The sequence below is a fragment of the Caretta caretta genome, chromosome 6 (assembly GCF_965140235.1).
Source record: "Caretta caretta isolate rCarCar2 chromosome 6, rCarCar1.hap1, whole genome shotgun sequence".
In the NCBI taxonomy this organism is placed as follows: Eukaryota; Metazoa; Chordata; order Testudines; family Cheloniidae; genus Caretta; species Caretta caretta.
The window spans coordinates 110,598,485-110,615,634 of NC_134211.1; the positions used below are offsets into that span (position 1 = coordinate 110,598,485).

The window sequence follows — 17,150 nt, forward strand, 5'->3', positions numbered from 1 at the left end:
ACCTTGTGTTTAGACTACTGGGGCCTGCATGATCACAACCAGACATCCTTGTCCTGCACCCAGATGTCTCCCGCTAAACATTGACTGACTAGATTATGTGGAATGCTGCTTTATCTGATTATCTCGTACTCAGCGGCTTCAGTAGGAATTGTTGCTGCTTTGCCTGGAGCAAGCCTCTAGAAAAAGCACTGGGTCATCTTTGTCTAGGGGCAGAACTAGGAGGCTGTCAGATGAAGTAGCATCGTTTGCGAACCTGTTTTCAGTGGCTGTTGGGGGAGTCTGCAAGGCCATCGCACAAGAACTGAGGGTTTGAATATGGTGGCTATTGATAATTTATCTATAGGACTTACAGCTGTTGCCAGCCCAGAACTTGATTGTCTCAGGTGGATGTTAGTTGAAGAGGGTGGTTTTTATTCTTGTCTTTGACAGTTGGTTTTATTCTTTCCTGATGTATTTTCAAATGGCTGTTCTTTACTTTAGACGGTCATGTTGCTATAACCAGGGCTAGGAAAATCTGCTTGATGCTTAAAAGCCACAGTAGAAAGCATCTGTGCTGTTGTACACCCTGCAACTTAAAGGGATAGAACAGTTGGGTGCTGCTCATGGTGTACTGGTTGCAGCAGTGGGGGAGAGTGGCTTTGTATCATTGCTATCATACTTTACCCTGGCCTCAATATTCAGGCTGCTGCAAGAGGATGTTACTGCTACTCAGATCCCAGTGAATAACTTCTGCCCTTTCCCCAGCAAAGTTAAACTGACTTGATTTTCTGTCTTTTGCTGCTTCTCCCAGGGGTCTGAATATCAGCAGTGGGGAAAAAATAACTAGTCAGTCTTGGCTGTGTTTCAACTTTGTAAAACTGAGTGACAACAGAGGCACTGGAGCTGTTGTCAGACTTAGGAAGACAGCTATTTATTCTTTCAGATTTGGCAGGCCATCTCTGCAAACATGAGGGCTGGAAATTGAAGCTGGTCAAAATATTCTCTCTCTATATAGGCAAAATGACTTACTACTTCTAGCATTTCTCCTTCCACTCTGGTGGTTGATTTTTTGGGACGTTGATAGCCATATATTTTGTGTCTCGGTTGTTGATAAGCCAAATTGTTTTGGGACTTTTCTTCCATTAAATGATGTGTTGAACTAAGGAGGACAATGTCATGAACAAAAACAGGGTCATTCAATTGTGCATTGTTGTTTGTCCATGAACACTTGTTTGGCAAAACTTTTGCATTTTTCTTAAAACTATAACAGAGTGGGGCTTTTTAAAAGGCAACCCATAAAACCAAAACAAGACCTTAAGCGTCCCTACACTGTTCAGGTAACTCTGTTTCTGTGCGAGATAAGCATTGTTCTCTAGCCAGGAGTTATGTATAGATGGCATCTGCCAGGAGAGCTTGCAGTCTTGATTAGATGTACGGTGCCTAGTATGATTGGATTATTGTTTGGGGCGGGGGGGAAAGGCAGAGGACATGATCAAGGTCTCTAGGCAATACCATTCTAGAAATAGTGTTAAACTTTTTATTAATTATCAATATCATAAATTACCAATACCATAAACACTAAAAGTGTGTTGTGTTTTTTTTTTTTTTTTTAAAAACCTCCTCTGTTCAGATCCTTACTGTGTCTCTAGCTTTAGACAGCAGTCAGTACTGGCTAGAAACTGAGTATCAAAATCCTATTTTATTAACCAAAATGGCCACTGGAGCACTATGATCATAGAGCGATCAAGTGTTTAAGTAGCTTTGAAATTTTGTTGTGTGATTGTATAGAGAGAGCTGGGGGGTGAGGCAGAATTGCTTCTAGGCTTTATGCAAATTGCAGTCATTCTGTTGCTCAGTTTTCAACAACTTTTGAGTGTTCTGAAGATGCTACAGAGACTTCTAAAGAAGCAATTTTTTAAAAAAAAGTCTGAAATCTCAATTTGGCGTCCTCATTACTGTATTAGAGTTAAGAGCTGGCAGCTAAACTCTGTTGCTTTGCTGAGGCTAAGATTAAATGACCCTCTGGATGCCATAAATGTTAAACAAAGAAGCAGGAATAACAGCCAGGCTGCTCTTTCTCTTCCTGCTTTGCCATATTTTGGCAAGGCTTTGTAGGCCAGAAGGGAAAGGCGTTGTAAGGGGGGAGAGGCCAGTGACCATGCAGAAATGAGGCATGCGCCAAAGGTGAGTGACACTGGAGAATTAAAATGCCAGAAGAGAGGAAATAGGAAATCATATAAGCAAATGAAAGGACAAAAGCGACTGCAAATGGAAAATGCATTCCTAAAATCTATCCTCTTTACCATTTGCTTCTAATGATTCAGCTCCTCTTTCCCTTTAACACTTTCGTATTCACTTGTCTTGTTCCAGGTATTCTGAAAGAGTACAGGGATTGCACTCCATTGAAATGGCAATACAGATCCATCTTTATTTTTGACTTGGAGAGCAGGGTCCCTCAGTGAATTTGTGGTGGGAACTTACTACATTTTCTCTTTGTATTAATTAAAAAAAAAAAAAAAAGTCTGGGGGGAAAGTTTCAACATGGCAAGAATCTTTATAAGGTTTGGAGCGCATTTTGTACCTAGTGCTACCTTTGAAAGCCTAGATTATGAAATAGTAAACTCAAATCTTTTCCGGTCTATAAACCAAACCAAAACATACAACAAACTCATATTATCAGAATCTTTCTTATTACGGTGTCCTAGTTCTTGCTTTCACAAATGCATTCTAAATCCCATTTTCCCCAGGGTTCTCTGTTTGGTTTCCATCTTCACAAAAGATAAGGGTTGAGGAGATCGTTCTTCTTAAGACTAATTGGTGCAATCCCCCTTCCACTGGTGTTTTTGGATCCAAACCTTAGACCCGTGAATGTTGGCTAGGGCTTGGCACCACATCTGGGTGCTTCAGACACTTTAATTTAGCAAACTGCCAGTGAAGCACGGTCTGATGGTTTGAGCACAGGGGCTGGAGACTGAGTTTGCAAGTGCTAATCCCAGCACTCTCTCTGACTCTCTGGCCTTGTGCAAGTTGCAGCCTTTTTGTCACAATTCATCATCAAACGTGCGTTGTCTACTAAGGACTGTTGCACCAGCCAGAGTGATCTCAGTTGATAGCACTTCCCCAGGCATTGTGTAGAATGGTCACAATTGCCCCATCTTAATAAGGGAGGGATAGCTCAGTGGTTTGAGCATTGGCCTGCTAAACCCAGGGTTGTGAGTTCAATCCTTGAGGGATCTGGGGCAAAAATTGGGGATTGGTCCTGTTTTGAGCAGGGAGTTGGACTAGATGACCTCCTGAGGTCCCTTCCAACCCTGATATTCTATGATTCTATTAATCTTTAACCCATCCAGTGTTGCACAGCTGCTGTGAAGTTTAAATAGGCCTGAGGTGTCTTGGACATAAACATCACTATAGAAATGCTTAGAGATTGAAAAATCTTATGGATACAATATTTCTTCTTCTTTTGGGGGGTGGAGGGGGGAGGGAGGAGCGTAAGAGACTGTGTCCCACCAGTAAAATCTGGAAGGATTTGGGGATTCTTGACAAGATGCTCTTCCCAAAATCACTTTTATGGGGGAAGGGGGGTGGGAGGTCAGGTGGGGGATGATGGGAGGGCAGTGTCCAGCTTTCCTACTGGCCTAGTAGGTGACTAACAGATCTGAAGCCGTCTGTCTGGCATCTGTAGAGCTCTCTCCATCTTAGAGTCTCCTGATTGTGCGGGTTAGCAGCTGCCTGTTACTCGTCCATCCAGTAGCCAGGAGGTTGTGACTTTGTCCATCCTGGGCATTTGGCTTGGTTACAGCCATAGGCGGTTTGCTTTTGTTATAGCTGCACCAGTGGAAATCTCTAGTGTAAACAGGGCAAACCTGTTTAAGCTGCTGTTTGCATGATAGAATGAGGCAGCTTACTCTAGAGTCTAGCAGAGGAACACTCCACTGAAGCAAATAAATTTCTCCACATTAGGGTTTTGCACTGGTGCAGCCACCAGTGGCTGGCTAATGATGAGTGTGACCAGGGCAAATACAGGTGTTTCTACCTCTTCCCCAGCCTTTCTTTCTTCCAGCCCGCACCCACGTTTCTGGGCATCTCCTTTCCCATAATAGCTTTGGTGCCCCTCCCCACAGCTGCTCAGGTCTTTCCCAAGCAGCAGCTGAAACCCTGTTCATGATAATACTTCTAAACTTCTCTAAACAATTAGAGGCATGTTGACTGTAGCCCATTACAAATATCACAGGTCAATGTTTGTCCACCTAAGTTTCTGCCATCATTTCAGTGTCTTGTATGTCTGCATCTGTCAGGCTGCCCACCCATGTTTGCATCCATGCATTCTGGGAAAATCTGTGTAGTTAACCCGTAGTGACTCAACCAGGGATATGGTGACTGTAAGATGTGTACACAATGGCATGAGCTGGGTGTGGCTATCCCAAATGCTCTGTCCCACCAAGGAGAACGGGGAGGAAGATCAAGCTTTAACTGATGCCTCATATGGCTTGGGATTCCCATCTATGCTGCAGAAAGTGTGGCTGGACCGGTCCCAGGAAAGCAACCATAGCAAGGGCAAAACGCTGAGCTGCCGTGGCTGCTAACTGACTCTTATCTCCACCATGGCTTAGTGAAATCAACATTTCTCCCAGTTTCACTACTTTCTGCAAGGCTTTATACACACTCTAGGCAGTGTCACCACCTAGCTCCACACTACTGCTTTCCCCAAGCAACTGCTACTGGGAACAGCAGAGGAGCTGTCTGCTTGCAGACTCAGGCACTGCGCCAGTTCAAATTGGGAAGGCTTTTCCGCCTCAATTGTGAGACTCAGTCCTGGTCTACACTAGGACTTTAGGTCGAATTTAGCAGCGTTAAATCGATGTAAACCTGCACCCGTCCACACAATGAAGCCCTTTATTTCGACTTAAAGGGCTCTTAAAATCGATTTCCTTACTCCACCCCTGACAAGTGGATTAGCGCTTAAATCGACGTTGCCGGCTCGAATTTGGGGTACTGTGGACACAATTCGATGGTATTGGCCTCCGGGAGCTATCCCAGAGTGCTCCATTATGACCGCTCTGGACAGCACTCTCAACTCAGATGCACTGGCCAGGTAGACAGGAAAAGAACCGCGAACTTTTGAATCTCATTTCCTGTTTGGCCAGCGTGGCAAGCTGCAGGTGACCATGCAGAGCTCATCAGCAGAGGTGACCATGATGGAGTCCCAGAATCGCAAAAGAGCTCCAGCATGGACCGAACGGGAGGTACGGGATCTGATCGCTGTTTGGGGAGAGGAATCCGTGCTATCAGAACTCCGTTCCAGTTTTCGAAATGCCAAAACCTTTGTGAAAATCTCCCAGGGCATGAAGGACAGAGGCCATAACAGGGACCCGAAGCAGTGCCGCGTGAAACTGAAGGAGCTGAGGCAAGCCTACCAGAGAGGCGAACAGCCGCTCTGGGTCAGAGCCCCAAACATGCCGCTTCTATGATGAGCTGCATGCCATTTTAGGGGGTTCAGCCACCACTACCCCAGCCGTGTTGTTTGACTCCTTCAATGGAGATGGAGGCAATACGGAAGCAGGTTTTGGGGACGAAGAAGATGATGATAGCTCACAGCAAGCAAGCGGAGAAACCGGTTTTCCCGACAGCCAGGAACTGTTTCTCACCCTAGACCTGGAGCCAGTACCCCCCGAACCCACCCAAGGCTGCCTCCTGGACCCAGCAGGCGGAGAAGGGACCTCCAGTGAGTGTACCTTTTAAGATACTATATATGGTTTAAAAGCAAGCATGTGAAAGGATTACTTTGCCCTGGCATTTGCGGTTCTCCTAGATGTAGTCCTAAAGCCTTTGCAAAAGGTTTCTGGGGAGGGCAGCCTTATTGCGTCCTTCATGGTAGGACACTTTACCACTCCAGGCCAGTAACACGTACTCGGGAATCATTGTAGAACAAAGCATTGCAGTGTATGTTTGCTGGCATTCAAACAACATCCGTTCTTTATCTCTCTGTGTTATCCTCAGGAGAGTGAGATATAATTCATGGTCACCTGGTTGAAATAGAATGCTTTTCTTCAGGGGACACTCAGAGGAGCCCATTCCTGCTGGGCTGTTTGCCTGTGGCTGAACAGAAATGTTCCCCGCTGTTAGCCACAGGGAGGGGGGAAGGTTGAGGGGGTAGTCACGCGGTGGGAGGAGGCAAAATGCGACCTTGTAACGAAAGCACATGTGCTATGTATGTAATGTTAACAGCAAGGTTTACCCTGAAAGAGTGTAGCCACTGTTTTATAAAATGTGTCTTTTTAAATACCGCTGTCCCTTTTTTTTTCTCCACCAGCTGCATGTGTTTCAATGATCACAGGATCTTCTCCTTCCCAGAGGCTAGTGAAGCTTAGAAAGAAAAAAAATGCACTCGCGATGAAATGTTCTCCGAGCTCATGCTGTCCTCCCACACTGACAGAGCACAGACGAATGCGTGGAGGCAAATAATGTCAGAGTGCAGGAAAGCACAAAATGACTGGGAGGAGAGGTGGCGGGCTGAAGAGAGTAAGTGGCGGGCTGAAGACAGGGCTGAAGCTCAAATGTGGCGGCAGCATGATGAGAGGAGGCAGGATTCAATGCTGAGGCTGCTGCAGGACCAAACCAGTATGCTCCAGTGTATGGTTGAGCTGCAGCAAAGGCAGCTGGAGCACAGACTGCCACTGCTGCCCCTCTGTAACCAACCGCCCTCCTCCCCAAGTTCCATAGCCTCCACACCCAGACGCCCAAGAACGCGGTGGGGGGGCCTCCGGCCAACCAACCACTCCACCCCAGAGGATTGCCCAAGAAAAAGAAGGCTGGCATTCAATAAATTTTAAAGTTGTAAACTTTTAAAGTGCTGTGCTTAAAGTGCTGTGTGGCATTTTCCTTCCCTCCTCCACCACCCCTCCTGGGCTACCTTGGTAGTCATCCCCCTATTTGTGTGATGAATGAATAAAGAATGCATGAATGTGAAGCAACAATGACTTTATTGCCTCTGCAAGGGGTGATTGAAGGGAGGAGGGGAGGGTGGTTAGCTTACAGGGAAGTAGAGTGAACCAAGGGGCGGGGGGTTTCATCAAGGAGAAACAAACAGAACTTTCACGCCGTAGCCTGGCCAGTCATGAAACTGGTTTTCAAAGCTTCTCTGATGCGTACCGCGCCCTCCTGTGCTCTTCTAACCGCCCTGGTGTCTGGCTGCGCGTAACCAGCAGCCAGGCGATTTGCCTCAACCTCCCACCCCGCCATAAACGTCTCCCCCTTACTCTCACAGATATTGTGGAGCACACAGCAAGCAGTAATAACAGTGGGAATATTGGTTTCGCTGAGGTCTAAGCGAGTCAGTAAACTGCGCCAGCGCGCCTTTAAACGTCCAAATGCACATTCTACCACCATTCTGCACTTGCTCAGCCTGTAGTTGAACAGCTCCTGACTACTGTCCAGGCTGCCTGTGTACGGCTTCATGAGCCATGGCATTAAGGGGTAGGCTGGGTCCCCAAGGATACATATAGGCATTTCAACATCCCCAACAGTTATTTTCTGGTCTGGGAATAAAGTCCCTTCCTGCAGCTTTTGAAACAGACCAGAGTTCCTGAAGATGCGAGCATCATGCACCTTTCCCGGCCATCCCACGTTGATGTTGGTGAAACGTCCCTTGTGATCCACCAGAGCTTGCAGCACTATCGAAAAGTACCCCTTGCGGTTTATGTACTCGGCGGCTTGGTGCTCCGGTGCCAAGATAGGGATATGGGTTCCGTCTATAGCCCCACCACAGTTAGGGAATCCCATTGCAGCAAAGCCATCCACTATGACTTGCACATTTCCCAGGGTCACTACCCTTGATATCAGCAGATCTTTGATTGCGTGGGCTACTTGCATCACAGCAGCCCCAACAGTAGATTTGCCCACTCCAAATTGATTCCCAACTGACCGGTAGCTGTCTGGCGTTGCACAGGGTGTTCCACAGGGCTATTGCCACTCGCTTCTCAACTGTGAGGGCTGCTCTCATCTTGGTATTCATGCGCCTCAGGGCAGGGGAAAGCAAGTCACAAAGTTCCATGAAAGTGCCCTTACGCATGCGAAAGTTTCGCAGCCACTGGGAATCGTCCCAGACCTGCAACACTATGCGGTCCCACCAGTCTGTGCTTGTTTCCCGAGCCCAGAATCGGCGTTCCACAGCATGAACCTGCCCCATTAGCATCATGATGCATGCATTGGCAGGGCCCATGCTTTCAGAGAAATCTGTGTCCATGTCCTGATCACTCACGTGACCGCGCTGACGTCGTCTCCTCGCCCGGTATCGCTTTGCCAGGTTCTGGTGCTGCATATACTGCTGGATAATGCGTGTGGTGTTTAATGTGCTCCTAATTGCCAAAGTGAGCTGAGCGGCCTCCATGCTTGCCTTGGTATGGCGTCCGCACAGAAAAAAGGCTCGGAACGATTGTCTGCCGTTGCTCTGACTGAGGGAGGGGCAACTGACGACACGGCTTACAGGGTTGGCTTCAGGGAGCTAAAATCAACAAAGGGGGTGTCTTTACATCAAGGAGTATTTCAGGCAGGACTTCACGGAGGGTTCCAATAAGAAATGGTGCACCTAAGTTATCGTTCTTATTGGAACAAGAAGGTTAGCCTGGCCTCTGATTGATACATGGCTAGATTTACCTCGCTGCACCCTCTCGGTGAGTGACTGCAGTGTGACCTAGAAGAATGAGTCCCCTAGACAGGGGAGGGGGGGAAGCAAGTGAGTACAAAACAAATCTGGTCTATTTCTTGTTTTGATCCACTCCATCTATCTTTTACATCTTTGGCTGGCAGCAGATGGTGCAGAAGGACTGCATGCCATCCACATCTCATGGCTGCTCGGCAGAAGATGGTACAGTACGACTGCTAGCAGTCCGTATCGCCTGCCCGCTCACCATAAGACGGTTCAATAGGACTGACTGCAGGACTAAAGAGAATGACCTGGTCAAGTCACTCCAAATTTAGTCCCTGCGCCCATGTCTGCCCAGGCGCTCCCAGCCGATGTGACCAGGAGCACCTCGGACATGACGATGACGGCTACCAGTCGTACTGTACCGTCTGCTGCCACAAGGCAAGGGGTTGCTGCTACTGTGTAGCAATGCCGTACCGCGTCTGCCAGCACCCAGGAGACATAGGGTGACGGTTACCTGAGCGGGCTCCATGCTTGCCGTGGTATGGCGTCTGCACAGGTAACTCAGGAAAAAAGGCGTGAAACGATTGTCTGCCCTTGCTTTCACGGAGGGAGGGAGGGAACGGGGGCCTGACGATATGTACCCAGAACCACCCGCGACAATGTTTTAGCCCCATCAGGCATTGGGATCTCAACCCAGAATTCCAATGGGCAGCGGAGACTGCGGGAACTGTGGGATAGCTACCCACAGTGCAACGCTCCGGAAGTCGACTCTAGCCTCGGTACTGTGGAAGCGCTCCGCCGAGGTAATGCACTTAGAGCATTTTCTGTGGGGGGACACACACTCGAATATATAAAACCGATTTCTAAAAAACCGACTTCTATAAATTCGACCTTATTCCGTAGTGTAGACATACCCTTAGAAAAGTAATAAAAACAAACCTATGCAGAAGTTGATGGCTACGCCATCTTCCTCCCTGGCGACAAGTTTCCTGCTCATCATGGGTGAGTGGATTTTACAAGTTCTATTGCTTCTGTCTATTACTATATTCAAAAAACTTGAAGGATGTTTTTTTTTTTTTTTTTAATAAAGTCTTTAACTGTGTTTTCCCCCCTTGACCCTCTCAAATCTCTTAACTGAGTAAATCAAAGCTATGTCTTGGATGGATTTCTCTCATCCCATCTCTTCATCCTGTACTCTTTCTGGTCATCTCTATTCTACCCTTATGTTGGAATTACTGTCCCATATCCTAGGTGGACTAAATGGCACTCCTGTCAATGTCGTGTTCCCTGACTGTCTGAGGAAGCGGTGTGTGTTGTGGCTACTCAAGGCAGAGTCTGTTCCCTATGGGGCTGCTTGTGCTGCAGCCATAACACTTCCAACCCCTCCCTGTTGGTCCAAGGCATCTGAGAGTGTGACCAGCACCATCTAACCCAGGTGTCCGGAGCAGTGCAGTGCTCCCTTTTTAAACCCATTCCAGGTTACTGGTTTATGTATGTATTAAAAAAACCAGGAATCTGTTCTGAGGTTGTAGTATTGCCAGCATAAACACCTATGCAGTGATCCTAAAGTTAGACTAAGTTTACAGGACATCAGCCACCTGGAAGTGAGACTAGTTGCACTGTTAGACAGCCGTGACTACCCAGTCATGCTTGAGTCACAATATGCCGTCACACCCTGTTATTTCACAGAGGCATCCATGTCACCCTATGGTAGTGTGACAACTGGATCTTTGTCAAAGCAGATGTTTAAATGGCTATTCTAACTTGTGTTGTAGTGAATTATCAGCATGCAGCTATTATTTACTGATGAAAGGAAGTATAGACTGACTTGACGGATGAAGAAACACAGCCTCATAGTCATAAATAAGACCCCTGGCTTTGGAAGGGTACACGTGGTTAACAGCCACACAAAGCTAGAGACTAACTGAAGTGGGTTGGGGTATGTGTGTGAGGGGGAACTATCGCTAATGGTCATAACCATCCCACTGAGTGAATTCGACTAGAGAAATTCCAGTATTTCACCAAAAAAAGCATTTGTTTAGCTATTGAGTAATTAGCAATTATGGGGAAAGGGCATGTAAAACAATGAGACTTGAAACTAGACTGTACAAAACCCTCTGGGCTTGGGGTGGACTACAGGGAACAGTCTTGCACTCTACTCACACAAGCCTATCCAAAAATCCCCTTCTGGTGTATGGAAATACATCAGCAGGGGAAAGACGGTTTCAGGGGACTGTTCAAAATAAATTAAGGGGCATTTGGGGGGCAGAGCACTTTGTACCGATTCCAGGAGACCAGGGGGAGCATGTAGACTGTGCCAGCTCTATTGGTATGGTGTGAGGAATGTGTTCCTTCTTTCCATTTAGGGGTGTCTAGTGCCTCGGAGCGCTAGTCTGCATTTGGTGGTGCCTGGTTGCTTGCATCTGCATGCTGTAGCCTGCTCAGGGGCCAGCTACAGCTTGTCTTGAGTAACAGCTACCACAAGTAGTTTAAGAATTGGCTATGCCCAGCATAGCTTTGTACCGGTAGCTGATCATACATGAATGGGGAGGTTGCTCCCTTGATTAACAGAATGGGGTAGGGATGGGTAATTTAAAGTCATAATGTACATAGAGGCTACTTCACTCCAGTGACTTGCTTATAAAAGGCACCTGACAGTTGATTTGCAAGTAGGAAAATAATCAAAGTTTTCCTTAGCTTGGTTTGGGTTTAATTTGCCCTTCAGCAAAGAACATTGGCACCTGGCAGGAGAGGAATCCTACAAAAAGCAGAAACTAGGTCAAATTACAAAGGATGAATATAAACAACACAAATATATAGGGACAAAATTAGAAAGGCCAAGGCACAAAACAAGATTAAACTAGCTAGAGACATAAAAGGTAACAAGAAAACATTCTACAAATACATTAGAAGCAAGTGGAAGACAAAGAACAGGGTAGGCCTGTTACTCAGTGGAAGGTGAGGAACAATAACAGAAAATGTGGAAATGGCAAAAGTGCTAAATGACTTTTGTTTAGGCTTTTGCTGAAAAGTTTACTAGCAACTGGACAACTAACTTAATGAATGCCTGTGAAAACTGGGTAGAATCAGAGGCTAAAATAGGGACAGAACAAGTTTAAAAATTACTTAGGCCATGTCTACACTACAGTGTTAAGTTAACTTAAGTTACGCTGATGGTCGTAAGCCACTGTAATTACTTCACTTGTGCATGTTCACACAGCGTTCCTTGTGTCAGCGGAGCGCATCCACCCTTGGTGCTCTAGCATCAATCGAGAGATCAGTGCACCAGCGTAGCTATCACCACTGTGCAAATCGCCACCGTATCCCGCTAGGAGTTCTGGGAATGGATCTCAGTGCATCGTGGGGGAGGGAATTGCCATCTCATGCTGTAATTTTCTCTGTCCCATAATTCCAAGGGCTTCCGATTACATTTCGTGCTGTTTTTCAACTGCCCCTGTAAACTGTGTTCCCGCCATCTCTGCCTGAAAGCATGGATCCTGCACTGTTCACCAGTCTTGTGATGAGCATTATGAACACAATGCGGCTGATCCTACAGTATTTCATGAGCTGTGAATCTGAACTGAACTGCCCTGCTGTGTGCCATGGAAAGAAACATTTCAACATGGTGGACCATCGCTATTGGACTCAGGAAATGAGTGGTGGTATTGGATTGTGATGCAGGTATGGGATGATGAGCAGTGGCTGCAGAACTTTCATTTGCGCAAAACCACCTTTCTTGAACTGTGTGTGGTGCTTGCCCCCACCGTGTGGTTTGGAGTTGGAAAGTCGGCCTTGGAGGTTGTGGTGATGCAAGTGTGCAGGGCCATTAATTACCTCCTGCTACAAAGGTCTGTGAGTCTGGGCAATGTGTGGGATATAGTGGATGGCTTTGTGGCAATGGGATTCCCAAACTGCGGCGGGGCAATAGATGGTGCACTTTTGGCCCCAGACCATCTTGCAGAAGTATACATCAACAGAAAGGGCTACTTCTCTGTGGCATTTCACTGATATCAACACGGAGTGGTCAGGGAAGGTGTATGATGCACACATCTTCAGAAACATTGGCCTGTATAAAAAGTTGCATGCAGGGACTTTTTTCCAGACCAGAAGATTCCAACAGGGGATGTGGAAATGCACAGAGTGATCCTGGGAGACCCAGCCTACCCCTTACTCTCATGGCTCATGAAGCCTTACACTGGAAATCTTGACAGCAGCAAGGAGTACTTCAACAATGGGCTCAGCAAGTGCAGTGTGACTATAGAATGTGCAATTGGCAGAATAAAGGGTCGTTGGTGCTGCCCTTTTTTTTTTTTTTTGCGGGGTGGGTCGGTTAGACCTCAGTGAGAAAAATATTCCCATGTTCATAGCAGCCTGCTGTGCGCTGCATAGCATTTGTGAAACTAAGGGGGAAAAGTTTCCCTGGGGTGGAACATTGAGGTGGATTGCCTAGCTGCTGATTTCGAGCAGCCAGACACCAGCGCTATTAGAAGGGCTCAACAGTGGGCTATTCAAATCAGGGAGGCTTTGAAGCAGCATTTTACTGGGCTCTTTGTCAATGTGTCTTTCTATAATACATTCAGGCAGGCATTGCTTTCTTGCCATCTTGAATGACCCTTGTAATGATTCATGCCTGAGTGTTAATTATAGTCTGCAGATGTGCTGCTTTGCCACTGTGTATGAATTTTCTGTTGCAATGGTCTTTGTAAGACTTAATTTTTTTAAACAGCAATACACAGATTAACATTTCTTACAAGGGACACGGCAGTGAATAGCACTCTCTGAAATGAGGATCTCATAGCTGTGTATAAGTCCAGCTATTATGGAAAAATGTCCATGGGGTGGAGTGCCAGGGATACTGTGAGAGACTGGGAATGTCTGAGGGGAGAGCATGGAGGCAATTCTGTATGGGTTGCAGGGGGAGTCGAGCAGGCATGTGTTCCAAATGATGCAGCAAAATCAGGGACTTGAGCATCTCTGACAAAACTGTATACTGTAGACAAGGCTGAAAACAAGTTAGATGTTTTCAAGTCACCAGGGCCTGATGAAATACATCCTAGAATACTCAAGGAGGCCATGTCTACACTGGAGACCATATAACAGCACAGCTGTACTGATGCAGCTGCGCCGCTATAAGATCTCTCGCTCTATACTGACTGGAGAGAGCTCTCCTGCTGACATAGCGCTGGGCACACTACCACTTGTGTTGGCAAAACTTATGTCACTCAGGGGTGTGGAAAAAACAACACACCCTCCTGAGCAACAATTTTGCTGGCATAAGTGGTATAGACATGGCTGGAGCTGACTGAGGAGATATCAGCCATAAGCAATTATCTTTGAAAAGTCAGGGAAGTTGGGAGAGAAAATAGCACTATATATGCCCATCTGTAAAAATGGGAATAAGGACAACCTGGGAAGGTGCAGACCAGTTAGTTTAACTTCAGTACCTGGAAAGAAAATGGAACAAATAATTAGGCAGTCAGTTTGCAGACATCTAGAAGATAAGGTGATAAGCAACAGTCAGCATGGATTTGTCAAGAACAAATTGTGTCAAACCAACCTAAACACTGACTTTGACAGGGTAACAAGCCTTCTGGATAGGGGAGAAGCAGTAGATGTGGTATATGTTGACTTTAGTAAGGCTTTTGATACTGTCTTGCATGACCTACTTGTAAACAAATGAGGGAAATACAACCTAGATGGAGCTACTATAAGGCGGGTGCATAACTGTTAGTTTGAAATACCGATGATTACTCACTGGGAACAGTAGTTCTCAGCTGGAAGGGCTTATTTTTTAAAAAAAAAGTGAACATCATTCTGGAATGTATTAGCAGGAGGGTTGTAAGCAAGACACTAGAAGAAATTCTTCCCTTATACTGCACGCTGATTAGGCCTCAACTGGAGTATTGTGTCCCGTTCTGGGCACCACATTTCAGGAAGGATGTGGACAAATTGGAGAAGGTCCAGAGAAGAGCAACAAAAGTGGATAAAGGTCTAAAAAACATGACCTATGAGTGATAAAAGTTTAGTACATAAAAGGTTATTACAAGGAGGAGGGAGCAAAATTGTTCTTTTTAACCTCTGAGGATAGGACAAGAAGCAATGGGCTTAAATTTCAGCAAGAGCAGCTTAAGTTGGACATTAGGAAAAACTTCCTAACTGACAGGGTGGTTAAGCACTGGAATAAATTGCCTAGGGAGGTTGTGGAATCTCTGTCATTGGAGGTTAGACAGTCACCTGTCAGGGATGGTCTAAAAGATAATACTTAGTCCTGGCTTGAGTGCAGGGGACTGGACTGGAAGACCTCTTGAAGTCTCTTCCAGCCCTGTGATTCTATGAATGGGGTGGGGAGGGAGTAGTCTTCTAAGAACAAACTGTTTTCTTAGATTTTTTCACCTTTCCAGATTTCAGATTGTGTCCCCCATTTGGACCTTTATATAACAGTAAAAGATTCATGGCTTGATCTTCAGTGTGACCTTGGGTAGATCTTGAGAGGCAGGATGGTGCGGCAGGTAGGGCATTTTGGTACCTATTAATAAGTATAGGCTGTAGTTCACATTTTATGATTGTTTTATATTGTAACTATTTGTTTCCATCTCTCTTGTTTCTATTCTTTCTTTTGGTGTATTATAAGTGTTCATGAGTGCTGTGCGTTATACAGGCACAGTGATGTAGGTAAAACTGGGGTACATTGTTCCTTTTGGAAGCAGATGATCTGGGATTTCTGTGAGCTCATGCTCAAATAAATTGGTTAGTCTCTAAGGTGCCACAAGTACTCCTTTTCTTTTTGTGAGTAGTCAGTGTCAGGGGCTGGATGTCACAGAGGAATGCTTCAGGAGGGTTGGGGTGCACTTGTTAAACTGAAAGACATAGACAGACAGGGCTGACATAGGGAGCTAACACCCAATAGTCACAGGCAAGACTCTCACACCTTCCGCCAGTGAGAGGAACAAAGTGATTTTCTTAGTCCTGGGTACCCTGAGCACTGTCACACTTGCCCCTGATTTCAAACGCCCCCTCACCGCCCGTTCCCTTGATGGATGGCAGTGAGATCCAGCCACAGCCCTGGAACTGGGGCTTTCCTGGTGACTCAGGAAAAATTATGTTAGTCTTTGGAAGCTGAGGGGGAAGGATGTGACTCAAGTGTGTGTGTCTCTGTTTCTCCTGGTGATGGTAGACCCTTCTGGATCATAAGAGGGTTTCTGAGAATCTACAGGCCTCTTTTCCTCCAGTAACTGCAATGGAGAAGGGGGAAGTGCTTACTTCCTCAGAAGGAGAGGAAAAGCCCTTTGTGTCACAGCAGCTGTGCTCAGGATGTTGATTTCTTAGGCAGGCCAGTGTCTGACGCTTTGGATTTCTCATATTCAGTTCTCCTTCCCCGTAAAGGGATGGTGGTTGGCTGGAGGAGTGACCAGCAGTGCTCTGCTGATACCTGGGTATTGAGAAGACTCCTAACAGAGCTTGAGTTTCTCCAATGCTCCCTGCCTAAATGTACACCAAGTTCCTGGTGTGAGGCTAACACTACCTCATGCCTGCAAATTAAGCTAATTTCCCCTATGACATCTTAAATAACAGGGAGATCAAATTCCAAATCTTTATGAAATCACAACTGGCACTTGTCCGCCTTCGAGACAAGGATGACAGTTGCTCTAGAAGAGAAACTACAGCCCTTGGTCCTCTGCAATGCATAAACCAGCCAAAAGGTGCTGAGCCACCTGCAGCTGCCATTTGAAGTAGGTGGAAATAGCAGTATGAGAGTTGACAGTCGCTCTGATTCATTCTATTCTCCTGCAGAAGGCATTTCTAAACCAGGTGTTTACGAGTCAGTCATTTGGAACTCTGACAGAGAATAAACTCAAAAATCTCTGAATAAGGAGGTAAGGGAAGATCCCAATAAACGTTTCTTCTGGGCTTCAAAAACTAGTCTTTAGCAGACAGGGAAACATTCTTTTCTTCTCTAGTTTAGTAAGGCAGCCCTAGGTCCCTGTATATACAACAATGTGTGGGTTTTTTGTCAACCTACATAGTTATACTGGAGTGACTCTTGGAGGCCCCAGTCAGGCCTTCACTGTCAGACACACTACAGATGGGTAGACCAAAGACTGTCCCTAGTCCCATAGAGCTTAGTCTGAGATTGACGAGACACAACAGGTGAATAAACAGACCAACACAGGTGGTGTGGGTGACATGTAACTGTAAAGACAGGAACGTTTGCCTAAACTAGTGATCTGTGGTCACCAGCCCGGTCAGAGCCAGATGGTACTGATATGGGGGCAGAGGTAGGGACTAAGAGAACATATTGGGACAATATGATTCAGCCAATATGCTGAAATATGTATGCAAAGTAACTTGTCTTTTGCAGTTGATGTGCATAGCTAGTTACAGGAAATGTGATTTACCTTTGTTTTAAAGACATTAAAATTATTATTCTGGAGTAGCACCTATAGAGCATTAAAATCAAATGCAAGTCTTGTACCTGCAACCTGCTAATACAAACCATCCCACTCGTGCTATCTGCAACTGCAAC

At 46.1% G+C, this 17,150-nt stretch overlaps 1 protein-coding gene and 1 long non-coding RNA gene across 3 annotated transcripts in view; both read left to right on the forward strand.

Annotated features, from left to right (window-relative positions):
• RCOR1 (REST corepressor 1) overlaps window positions 1–17,150 on the forward strand; it is a 135,967-nt gene that overhangs the window by 15,557 nt on the left and 103,260 nt on the right. The gene's annotated exons all lie outside the window — the stretch shown is intronic.
• LOC142072586 (uncharacterized) lies at window positions 4,799–6,829 on the forward strand. The gene is made up of 2 exons (XR_012669077.1): window positions 4,799–5,704; window positions 6,293–6,829. It is a non-coding gene; the product is annotated as an uncharacterized LOC142072586 (long non-coding RNA).